The following is a 10,931-nucleotide window of genomic DNA, read 5'->3' as shown; positions in this document are numbered from 1 at the left end:
GTGATTAATACAATGAGTGATTTGGTGGGAGTGTTGAGTGTTGTCAGGAATGCAACTTTTAAAATAAGGTTTTGTGATTTACACATGAAAGAAATGAAACTATCATGGTATTCAAACAGATGAAAGACTCAACAGACAATCAAGGTATTTTTCAATGGAAAATTTCAGTTACATCACACTATAAATTTTTGCTATACATTCTGTGCCATAGAACTGTGCCCTCCACAAACACCTGATGAAAGAGCGGCGCTTCGATAGCTAGTGTACTTCCAATTACACCTGGTGGACTATAACCTGGTGTTGTGTGATTCTTAGAACATTACAGCACTACTAACAGGGCTGCATGTAAACAGGCTCAGTCCAGTTAATCAATACATTCGGAAGGATTTCCTCCAAGTCTGATGACACAATATTATTCAAAACCGTCAACTTCAACCTGCAATGTTGCTGTTAACAAAAACTTCAGGCTGACACAAAGCTCCCCATCAAACTGCAATGTAGTAACTGGGCCCGGCCCAGGAACTGGAACTGGGACATTTGTGGACTGTGATCTCAAAGGAAGCGAGCAAACACAATTCTGACAGATTAGTCTTCAAAGATGAGTAGCAAGTTTGAGACAAGGCTGGTGGTATGCCATCTTGCACTTAGCTTAATTGCATTTCTTATTTACAAATGTGTTTTGCAATGTATAAAGAACTGTGTTTTTTTATGGTTGGGGAGTTTTATTCTCGTTGATCACAATTGCTGCCTCTCGCTCCTCAAGTCAAATCATAGGATGTATAATAAAACAATAAACTGCAGGTGCTGGAGATCTAAACCCCAGAAACAAAGTTAAGTTGTCAAACTGCTTATCACGCTTCCATTGCTCGATTAGCTGCAATTTCCTCCAAAGAAACATTGTTCCGGTTAAACCCATTACCTTCAGTTGCTATTACAAATTCCTTTCCCTTACTGCTGAGTCCCTCCCTCTCACTGGGTGCAGTCTGAGATAGAACTAGACTCTTCACAACACTGCTGTCATATCTGTAACCCCAAGGTGACCTTCTGATCAGACAGCTACGCAATCACAAACGCCAGGAATACCAACCTCTAAAATGTTGCTTGTCTCCACCTCACCCCAGCTCCATTGCTACTGAAACCCCTTACCTGTGTCGGTGTTACCCTAAACTTGATGAATCTGAAATGAACCCTTGATTTTGTCACTGACCCAGAATCTGCTTGCTTTCAGTGTTTCCTGCACAATTACCCCCGCTCCCTTTGTGGTGCAGCTTTCTACAGTTTCCACCATTTAAATAGCACTCTGTTCTTTTATTATTTCCCCAAAATGACCGACTTCTCATTTTCCCAAATTATACTCCATCTGGCAACTTGTTGCCCCCTTCTCCTGTGCATTTCTCTCTCTTCACAATCGTCTTAGAACTTTACAGTTATGCCTTTTCAAGGAGTTCCCACCCACCCATTCTTCTAAACATTTACTGGGAGCACTGGGCAGTGTGAAGCATGCAGAGTTGCTCTGTTTTTAGGGATACTCTATGGGAGGAGCTTGCTGCCCATTGGTCAGAATGGAGACAACTTGCCCATCGAGCTGCATGAGCCTTTCACCCCCCCTCCCCCCCGCCCCATGTCTTATTGATGAGGCACAGCGGCAGCACGGAAGGAAAAATAAAAGCAAATCCTGCTCTCCACATCTCACTGACTCTTGGAATATTCTGTCCCATGTGTCAATGATCTGTCCTGTTCAGTCACATGAAGTCCCATGGTGGAAACTCCGAGAAACCCACATAGATTTCCCCCTGAACTGACTGCTGACCTCACAAGGGGTAATGTGTCCAGTCATCCTGGGCCAGGAGGAGGGGATGGTGTGAGTTTCTAACCTGAACTGACAGTGATGGATTTTATAAATTTGTATTACAGGATACTACAGGTGAACATTCAGATGGTAATCTCAGCCATTGGAACACCGAACTCTGATTGAATTAGTCAATTCGTCAGGACCTGGATATTCTCATTGTGTGTGAGTATTGTATTCCATCTGAATCCCATTTGCTGCATAAAGATTCTCCTTTGAATCTTCCCAAACCTTTAATGTGTGTCCTGTAATCCTTGTATAATGAGCTGATGGGTGTAAGGTTTATTATTATAACGTGTAACTTTTCTAAACCCCTCTGTCACAGCTCCCCTCAATTGCCTTTGCTACAGGGAGAATAATCTAAGTTTCCACAAATCCCTGATCCCCCAATGTCTGTTTGCTGTCTATAAGGCACACATCAGGATTGTGTTGGAACATTCTCCACTTGCCTGCATCAGTGCACCCCTCCCCCCCCAACACTATTAAAGAAAGTGAACGTCCTTCAGGACAAAGCATTGTGACTGAGTGGTGTCCCATCCACCACCTTCAGCATTCCCTCTCCCCACCCCAGAGACACAGTGGCATCACTGTGTAAAAGGTAAAGGCAGCATTGCCCTACCAGACCATAGGGCTGCTCTCTCATTAGGGAGGAAACTGGAGCCCCTGGAAGAAACCCATGCAGACACTGGGAGAATGTGCAAGTCCCACAGAGACAGTTGTCCAAAGCTGGAATTGAACCTGGGGTCCTGGCAGCAGTGCTAATCACTGACCCACTGTGCCACCCTAAAATTGTAATTTGATTCACAACTACCACTTCCTCTGATAGTTCATTCCACACATAAACCATTGTCTGAACAAAAATTAAAAATAAAATCCTGAACACCTTTTTAAAGCCGTTCTGCTGTCACCTTAAAAGGTATGTACCCAGTCTTGAATCGCGTCCCTTCCTGGAAAGGACACCTGCTGTTCACATTACTGATACCACCCCTCCATGAATTATTAAACGTCTAATAAGGTCACTCCTCAGCCTCCTGCGCGCCAGTGAAAGAAGTCGCAGCCTATCCAGCCTCTGCTTATAATTCAAACTATCCATTCCCATCAAATCCTGGTAAATCTCTTCTGAATCCGCTCCAACTACATAATGTCCTCCCGATATCAGCATGACCAGAACTGGACACAGAATTCCAGAAAAGGCCTCCCCAACATCCAAAATAATGTCCCAACTCTTGTACTCTTGAGCAATGAAGGCAAGTGTGCTAGGCACCTTCTTAACCACCCTGTCCACATGTGACACAAACTTGAAAGACCCGAACCCCTCGGCCTCCTTGTTCCATATCACTATTCGAGGCCCTGTCTTTAATTAGTGTAAGTCTGCCCTCGTTTGTTTTTTGAAGATGTAATATTTTGCATTTATTCCAATCCAAAAATCCCAAAAAACCCTGAGCATTAAATGCAATAGGAGTATACTTAAGAGGGAAATCAGGAGGACAAAAAGGGAACATGAGATAGCTTTGGCAAATAGGGTTATGAATAATCCCAAGGGTGCTTATAAATACATTAAGAACAAAAGGGTACCTCGAGAGAGAATAGGGCTCCACAAAGATCAGCAAGGTAGCCTACGCGTGGAGCCGCAGGAGATGGGAGAGATACTAACTGAATGTTTTGCATCAGTGTGTACTGTGGAGAAGGACATGGGCAATATAGAATGTGGGGAAATAGATGTCGACATGTTGAATATGTCCATCTTACAGAGGAGGACGTGCTGGGAATCTTGTAACCCGTAAAGCTTGGTTAATCCCCAGCACCTGATCAGGTGTACCCTAGAACTCTGGGAAGCTGGGAATGTGGTTGATGGGTGTCTTGCTGAGATATTTGTATCATCGATTATCACAGATGAGATGTCGAAAGACAAGAGGTTGTTTAACGTGGTGCCGCTATTTAAGAAAGATGATAAGTACAAGCCAGGGAACTATCGACCGGTGAGCCTGACATTGATGCTGGGTAAGTTGTTGGAGGGAATCCTGAGAAACAAGATGCCCGTGTATCCTGAAAAGCAAGGACTGATTAGTGATAGTCAGCATGACGATGTGCGTGGGAAATCAGGTCTCTCAAACTTGATTGAGTTATTTGAAAATATATCAAAGAGGATTGATGAGGGCTGAGAGGTGGACATGATCTATGGAATTCAGTAAGGCGGTCGACAGGGTTCCCCATGGAAGACTGGTTAGCAAGGTTAGATCTCATGGAATACAAGGAAAACTAGCCATTTGGATACAGAACTGGCTCAAATGTAGAAGGCAGGGTGGTAGTGGAGGGTTGTTTTTCAGATTGGAGGCATGTGTCCAGTGGAATGCCGCAACGTCGGTGCTGGGTCCACTACTTTTCGTCATTTAAATAATATGATTTAGATATGAGCATAGGAGGTATAGTTAGTAAGTTTGCAGATGACACCAAAATTGGAGGTATAGTGGACAGCGAAGAGGGTTACCTTAGATTACAACAGGATGTTGTTCAGATGGGTGAGAAGTGGCAGATGGAATTTAATTCAGATAAATGTGATGCGCTGCATTTTGGAAAAGCAAATCTTAACAGGACTGATACACTTAGTGGCAAATTCCTAGATAGTGTTGATGAACAAAGATATCTTGCAGTGCAGGTTCATATTTCCTTGAACGTAGAGTTGCAGGTAGATAGGATATTGAAGAAAGTGTTTGGAATACATTCCTTTATTGATCAGAGCATTGAGTATAGACGTTCGAAGGTCATGTACAGGACATTGGTTAGGCCACTTTTGGAATATTGTGTGCATTTCTGTTCTCCACCAATCGGAAATATGTTGTAAAACTTGAAAGGGTTCAAAAAGGATTTACAAGGATATTGCCAGTGTTGGAGGGTTTGAGCTGCAGGAAGAGAGCAAAAAGGCTGGGGTTTTCTTTCCCTGGAGCATCAGAGACTGAGGGGTGACCTTCACAGAGGTTTATAAAATCATTGGTAGCATGCATAGGGTAAACAGACAAGGTCTTTTCCCTGAGTAGGAGAGTCCAGAAATAGAGAGCACAGGTTGAGGGTGAGAGGGGAAAGATATAAAAGGGAACTAAGGAGCAACTTTTTCACGCAGAGAGTGGTGCGTGTATGGAATGAGCTGCCAGAAGAAGTGGTGGAGGCTGACAATTATAGCACTTTAAAGGCATTTGGATACTTGCCATGAATAGGAAAGATTTAGAGGGATATGGCTCAGGTGCTGGCAAGAGCGATAAGATTAGGTTCGGATATCTGGTCGGCATGGACAAATTTGAGCGAAGGTTCAGTTTAGTGCTGTTCATCTGTGACTCACAGCTCTCTGGGTTTCGGTCTCTTCAAAGATAAATCTTAGTCTGTTTTATTTTAGTAAAGCTACAACATTCAGTAGGGTGATGGTTTATTTCTTTAAATACACATCTTATGATACTTTGATTAAGTTTTTTAATATAAAATATTGGTAGTAATTTATTCTAGAGTAATGTTTTGTAAAGCTGTAAGACTGTGTGCCTTTTTCTGGGTCTGTGGACTGTTAAGGTGCAGAGATGGCCATTTGTACAGTGATGTGCTCTTCCTGTTGGATTTAGGAGATTCAGGAAAGTTTCAGTGATCCTGATTGTCTGCAGGAAGTGAGGATGCAAATCCTGCAGGATTTCATGGATCAGATGGAGCGATGGTTTAAGGTAATGAAGAATTTACCGGAGCCGGGGGGTGTGATAGGTGACAGTTTCAGAAAGTTAGGAAAACTGCCGATCCAGTCAGGTAGATGGGTTTCCTCTCGGAAAGGGAGGAGCGGAGGGCAAGTAGTGCAGGAGTATCCTGTGGTTATTTCCGTCTCAAACAAGTATACTGTTTTGGAAAGCGTCGGGGATCACACTGTCCGGGGAATATCGCACTGACAGCCAAGTATCTCGTGTAATGTGAGGTATATCAGGTTCCACGCGATCGATGGGATAGGGGGCTCTCTCGTCTGCAGCACAGACTGCAGTTTCTGTGGCTAACAGTGAGACATCAGAATGGGCTGGTGCCTCCCTACTGTCTGGGTGAAGGATGACTCTGAGGGTGCAGAGTATTCTGAAAGGGGAGAATGATCAGTGGGAGTTCGCTGTACATTGGTGCCAATGACATAAGAGAAAAGGATGAAGTCCTGATGAGACAATATAGCAAATTAGCCTGTAGGATAATAAGCAGGTCCTTGTGGGTAGTAATATCTGGATTACTCCCGGTGCCACATGCTAGTGAGAGTAGGAATAGCAGGGTAGAGCAGATGAATGCGCAGCCAAGGATCTGATACAGGGGAGAAGGATTCACATTTTTGGATCATTGGAATCTCCACTGGGGTAGAATTGACGTGCACAAGAAGGATGGATTACACCTGAATTGGAAGGTGTCTAATATCCAAGCAGGGAGATTTGCTAGTGCTACTCAGGAGGCATTAAGCTAGTGAGGGCGTGGGGGTAAACCTAAAGAGATAGTGAGAAAGGAGGAAATTCTGAGACTGGTACAGTTTAGAAGTTAGTCAGGCAAGGGCAAGGCACAGAATGAGGTCGGACTGACAAGGTACAATAGACAATATGTGCAGGAATAGGCCATTCTGCCCTTTGAGTCAACACCACCATTCATTATGATCATGGCTGATCGTCCATAATCAGTATCCTGTTCCTGTCTTATCTCCGTAACACTTGATTCCATTATCTTTAACAGCTCTATCCATCTCTTTCTTGAAAGTATTCAGAGACTTGGCCTCCACTGCCTTCTGGGGCAGAGCATTCCATAAACCCTCCATTCTCTGGGTGAAGACGTTTCTCCTCAACTCTGTTCTAAATGGCCTCTCCTTTATTTTTAAACTGTTCTGGACTCACCCATCCGTGGAAACATGCTTCCTGCCTCCAGAGTGTCCAACCCTTTAATAATCTTGTAGGTCTCAATCAGATCCTCTCTCATTCTACTCAACTGAAGTGTATACAAGCTCAGTCGCTCCAATCTTTCAACATATGATCATTCCGCCATTCCAGTAATTGACCTTGTGAACCTACCCAACACTCCCTCAATAGCCACAATGCTCTTCCTTAAATGTGGAGACCAAAACTGCACACAATACTCCAGGTGCGGTCTTAGCAGAAGGACCTCTTTGCTCCTATACTCAATTCCTCTTGTTATGAGGGCCAGCATGCAGTGAGCTTTCTTCACTACCTGTTGTACCTGCATGCTTGCTTTCATTGACTGATGTACAAGAATACCTAGATCACGTTGTACTTCCCCTTTACCAAACTTGACTCCTTGAAGATAGTAATCTGCCTTCCTGTTCTTGCCTCCAAAGTGGATAACCATGCATTTATCCACATTAAACTGCATCTGCTATGCATCCGTCCACTCACCTAGCCTGTCCAAGTTAATCTGTATTCTCATAACATCCTCCTCACATTTCACCCTGCCACCCAGCTTTGTGTCATCAGCAAATTTGCTAATATTACTTTTAATACGTTCATCTATATTATTTATGTATATTGTAAACAGCTGCGGTCCCAGCACCGAACCTTGTGGTATCCCACTAGTCATTGCCTGCCATTCCGAAAGGAAGCATTTATCACTAATCTTTGCTTCCTGTCAGCCAGCCAATTTTCAATTCAAGTCAGTATATTCCCCTTTGTAAATCCCTGCTGACTCTGACAAATCCTATTACTGCTATCCAAATGAGCTATAATTTCATCTTTTATAATTGACTCCAGCATCTTTCTTACCACTGACCTCAGGATAACCGGTCTATAATTCCTTGTTTTCTCTCTCCCACCTTTCTTGAAAAGGGGGACAACATTAGCCACCCTCCAATCTAACTGTACATCTCCTGATTCTGTGTCTCTCCCTTCGCAAGGGGCTGAACGTCATCCCTCACCAACAGGGCCATCTTACCCCCTCTGCCCATCAGTCTGTCCTTTTGATAGCACTGCATTGCATTTATTTCAATGCAAGAAGTTTGACAGGGAAAGTGGATGAGCTTAAGATATGATTTTGAACATGGGACTGGGATATAGTGGGTATTCAAGAAACGTGGCTTAGGTTGGAAAGGACAGGTAGCTTAATGTTCCAGGGAATAGATGTAAGAGGAAGGATAGAAAGGGGGAATAAGAGAGAAGGTGGAATGGTGTTTTTGATTAGGGATAACATTATTGTTGTGCTTAGGGAGGATATTCATGGGGGTTCGCCCGGTGAACTTACTTGGGTGGAACTGGGAAATAGGAACAGGATGATCACCTCATTGAGGTTGTCTGTGTGGGTTTCGTCCGGGTGCTCTGGTTTCCTCCCACAGTCCAAAGATGTGCAGGTTGGGTGGAGAATACCAGGCTGAATTGCCCATATTGTTCAGGGATATGCAAGTTGGGTGGATTGGCCATGGGAAATTGCCTCCAGTGATCAGGGGTGTGCAGGCAAGGAGGATTGACCATGTGAAATGCAGCGTTACAGGGGTAAGATAGGAGGCTCAGAGGGTCAGTCTGGATGTGATGGGCCGAATGGCCTGCTTCCACACTTGGGATTCTCTGTCGATAATTCCACTAGTTTTAAAATAGTTGCAGAAAATAATAGACCAGATCTAAAAGTTGGTGTTCGAAGTTGGACAAAGGTGAATTCTGACGGTGCAATGCGAGAACTTTCAATATTTCTTTGCAACCCCCAGGTAAAGGGACGACTGGAAAGTGGGAACATAAGAACAGAAGGAATAGGAGCAGGAGTAGGCCATCTGGCCCCTCAAGCCTGCACTAACATTCAATAAGGTCAGGGCTGAGCTTTTCATGGCCTCAGCTCTACTTTCCTGCTCCCTCACCATAACCCTTAATTCCTTTCCTGTTTGCAAATCTACATTTTGCCTTAAAGACATTCAAGTTGATAATGTCAACTGCTGCACTCAGCAGGGAATTCCACAGATTCGTAACCCTTTAGCTGAAGAAGTTCCTCCTCAACTCTGTCCTAAATCAGATACCCCCTTATTTTGACGCTATGCTCTCTCGGCTGACCCCCCCCCCCCCCCCCCCCAGTGGAAATAACCTCCCTGCTTCTATCTTATCTATTCACTTCTTGATTTTATTTTTTCCAATATAACCTCCCATTCTTCTAAATCCCAACAAGTATAGTCCCAGTTTATACAATCATTCCACATACACCAACCTTCTCAACTCCTGACTCAAACTAGTGACCCTCCTCTGTATCCCCTCCGGTGTCAGTACATCCTTGCTGAAGTAAGGAGATCAAACCTGTACATAGTACTCCAGGTGTGGCCTCACCAGCACCCTGCACAGCTACAGCATAACCATCCCTCTAGCAAGGAAGGACAATAGACCCTTCACCATCTCTTTTAGTGCCCTGGGATGCATTCCATCATGGCCAGGAGACCCATATACTTTTGGGCTGTTATCTTTCACAACACTACCTCTTTACCCCCATAGTAGGCTACTGCAGAAAATACGGAGATATGGCATTGAGGGTGAGTTGGAGGTTTGGATTAGGAATTGGCTGGATGGAAGAAGACAGAGGGTAGTAGTTGATGGCAAAGTTTCTTCATGGAGTGCCGTCACTAGCGGTGTTCCGCAAGGATCTGTTTTGGGACCATTGCTGTTTGTCATTTTTATAAATGACCTGGAAGAGGGGTTAGAAGGTTGGGTGAGCAAGTTTGCGGATGATACGAAAGTCGGAGGAGTTATTGACAGTGAGGAAGGATGTGGCAGGTTACAGCAGGATATAGAGAAGCTGCAGAGCTGGGAAGAAAGGTGGCAAATGGAATTCAATGTAGCTAAGTGTGAGGTGATTCACTTTGGGAAGAATAACAAAAAGATGGGGTACTGGGCTAATGGTCGGATACTTGGTAGTGTGGATGAGCAGAGTGATCTTGGTGTCCATGTACACAGATCTCTGAAAGTTGCCACCCAGGTAAATAGTGCGGTGAGGAAGTCATATGGCGTACTGGCTTTTATTGGTAGAGGAATTGAGTTCCGGAGTCCTGAGGTCATGATGCAGTTGTATAAGACTCTGGTGCGGCCGCATCTGGAATATTGTGTGCAGTTTTGGTCGCCATACTATAGGAAGGATGTGGAGGCACTGGAACGGGTGCAGAGGAGGTTTACCAGGATGTTGCCTGGTATGGAAGGAAGATCGTATGAGGAAAGACTGAGGCACTTGGGGCTGTTTTCATTAGAGAAAAGAAGGTTTAGGGGTGACTTGATTGAGGTGTACAAGATGATTAGGGGGTTAGATAGGGTTGACAGCGTGAACCTTTTCCCGCGTATGGAGTCGGGTATTACAAGGGGGCATAGCTTTAAATTAAGGGGGGGTAGATATAGGACTGAAGTTAGGGGTCAGTTCTTCACTCAGCGAGTCGTGAGTTCATGGAATGCCCTGCCAGTAGCAGTCGTGGACTCTCCCTCTTTATGGGCATTTAAGCGGGCATTGGATAAGTATATGGAGGATAGTGGGTTAGTATAGGTTAGGTGGGCTTGGATCGGCGCAACATCGAGGGCCAAAGGGCCTGTACTGCGCTGTATTCTTCTATGTTCTATGTTCTACTGAGAATGACTCTTTCCATGTCCTCATCTGCGATTGCCTCCATAGGCCTGTGAAAATGAGACAACAAGAGAACATAGACAGTATGTTCCTGTTCTTGCCAAGTCTGGTAGGTGTAGAGAATGCTGTGTGTCTAGAGAAATTGAGGGTCTGGTCAAAAAGATGAAGGAGGGATACGGCCGGTACAGACAGCTGGGTTTGAGTGAATCCCTCGGAGTTTCGGGGCAGTAGGAGTACACTTGAGGGAAAACAGGAGGGCAAAAACGATACACGAGATAGCTTTGGGGGGAAAGAGGTTTAAGGACAATCCAAAGAGATTCTACAAAACACTAAGGACAAAAGAGTAACCAGGCAGAGAATAGGGACCCTCAAAGATCAACAAGGCTGTCTGTGGAACCACAGAAGGTGGGATAGATACTATCTGAGGATTTCATGTCAGCTTTTACTGAAAGAGGATATGGAAGCTAGAGACTTTGGAGAAATAAATAGTGATAACTTGACAACTGTCCATATT

This window comes from Chiloscyllium plagiosum, unplaced genomic scaffold, assembly GCF_037043375.1.
Source record: "Chiloscyllium plagiosum isolate Xiang-an unplaced genomic scaffold, Cpla_swu_hap1 HiC_scaffold_14, whole genome shotgun sequence".
In the NCBI taxonomy this organism is placed as follows: Eukaryota; Metazoa; Chordata; class Chondrichthyes; order Orectolobiformes; family Hemiscylliidae; genus Chiloscyllium; species Chiloscyllium plagiosum.
This window is presented reverse-complemented; position numbering follows the sequence as displayed.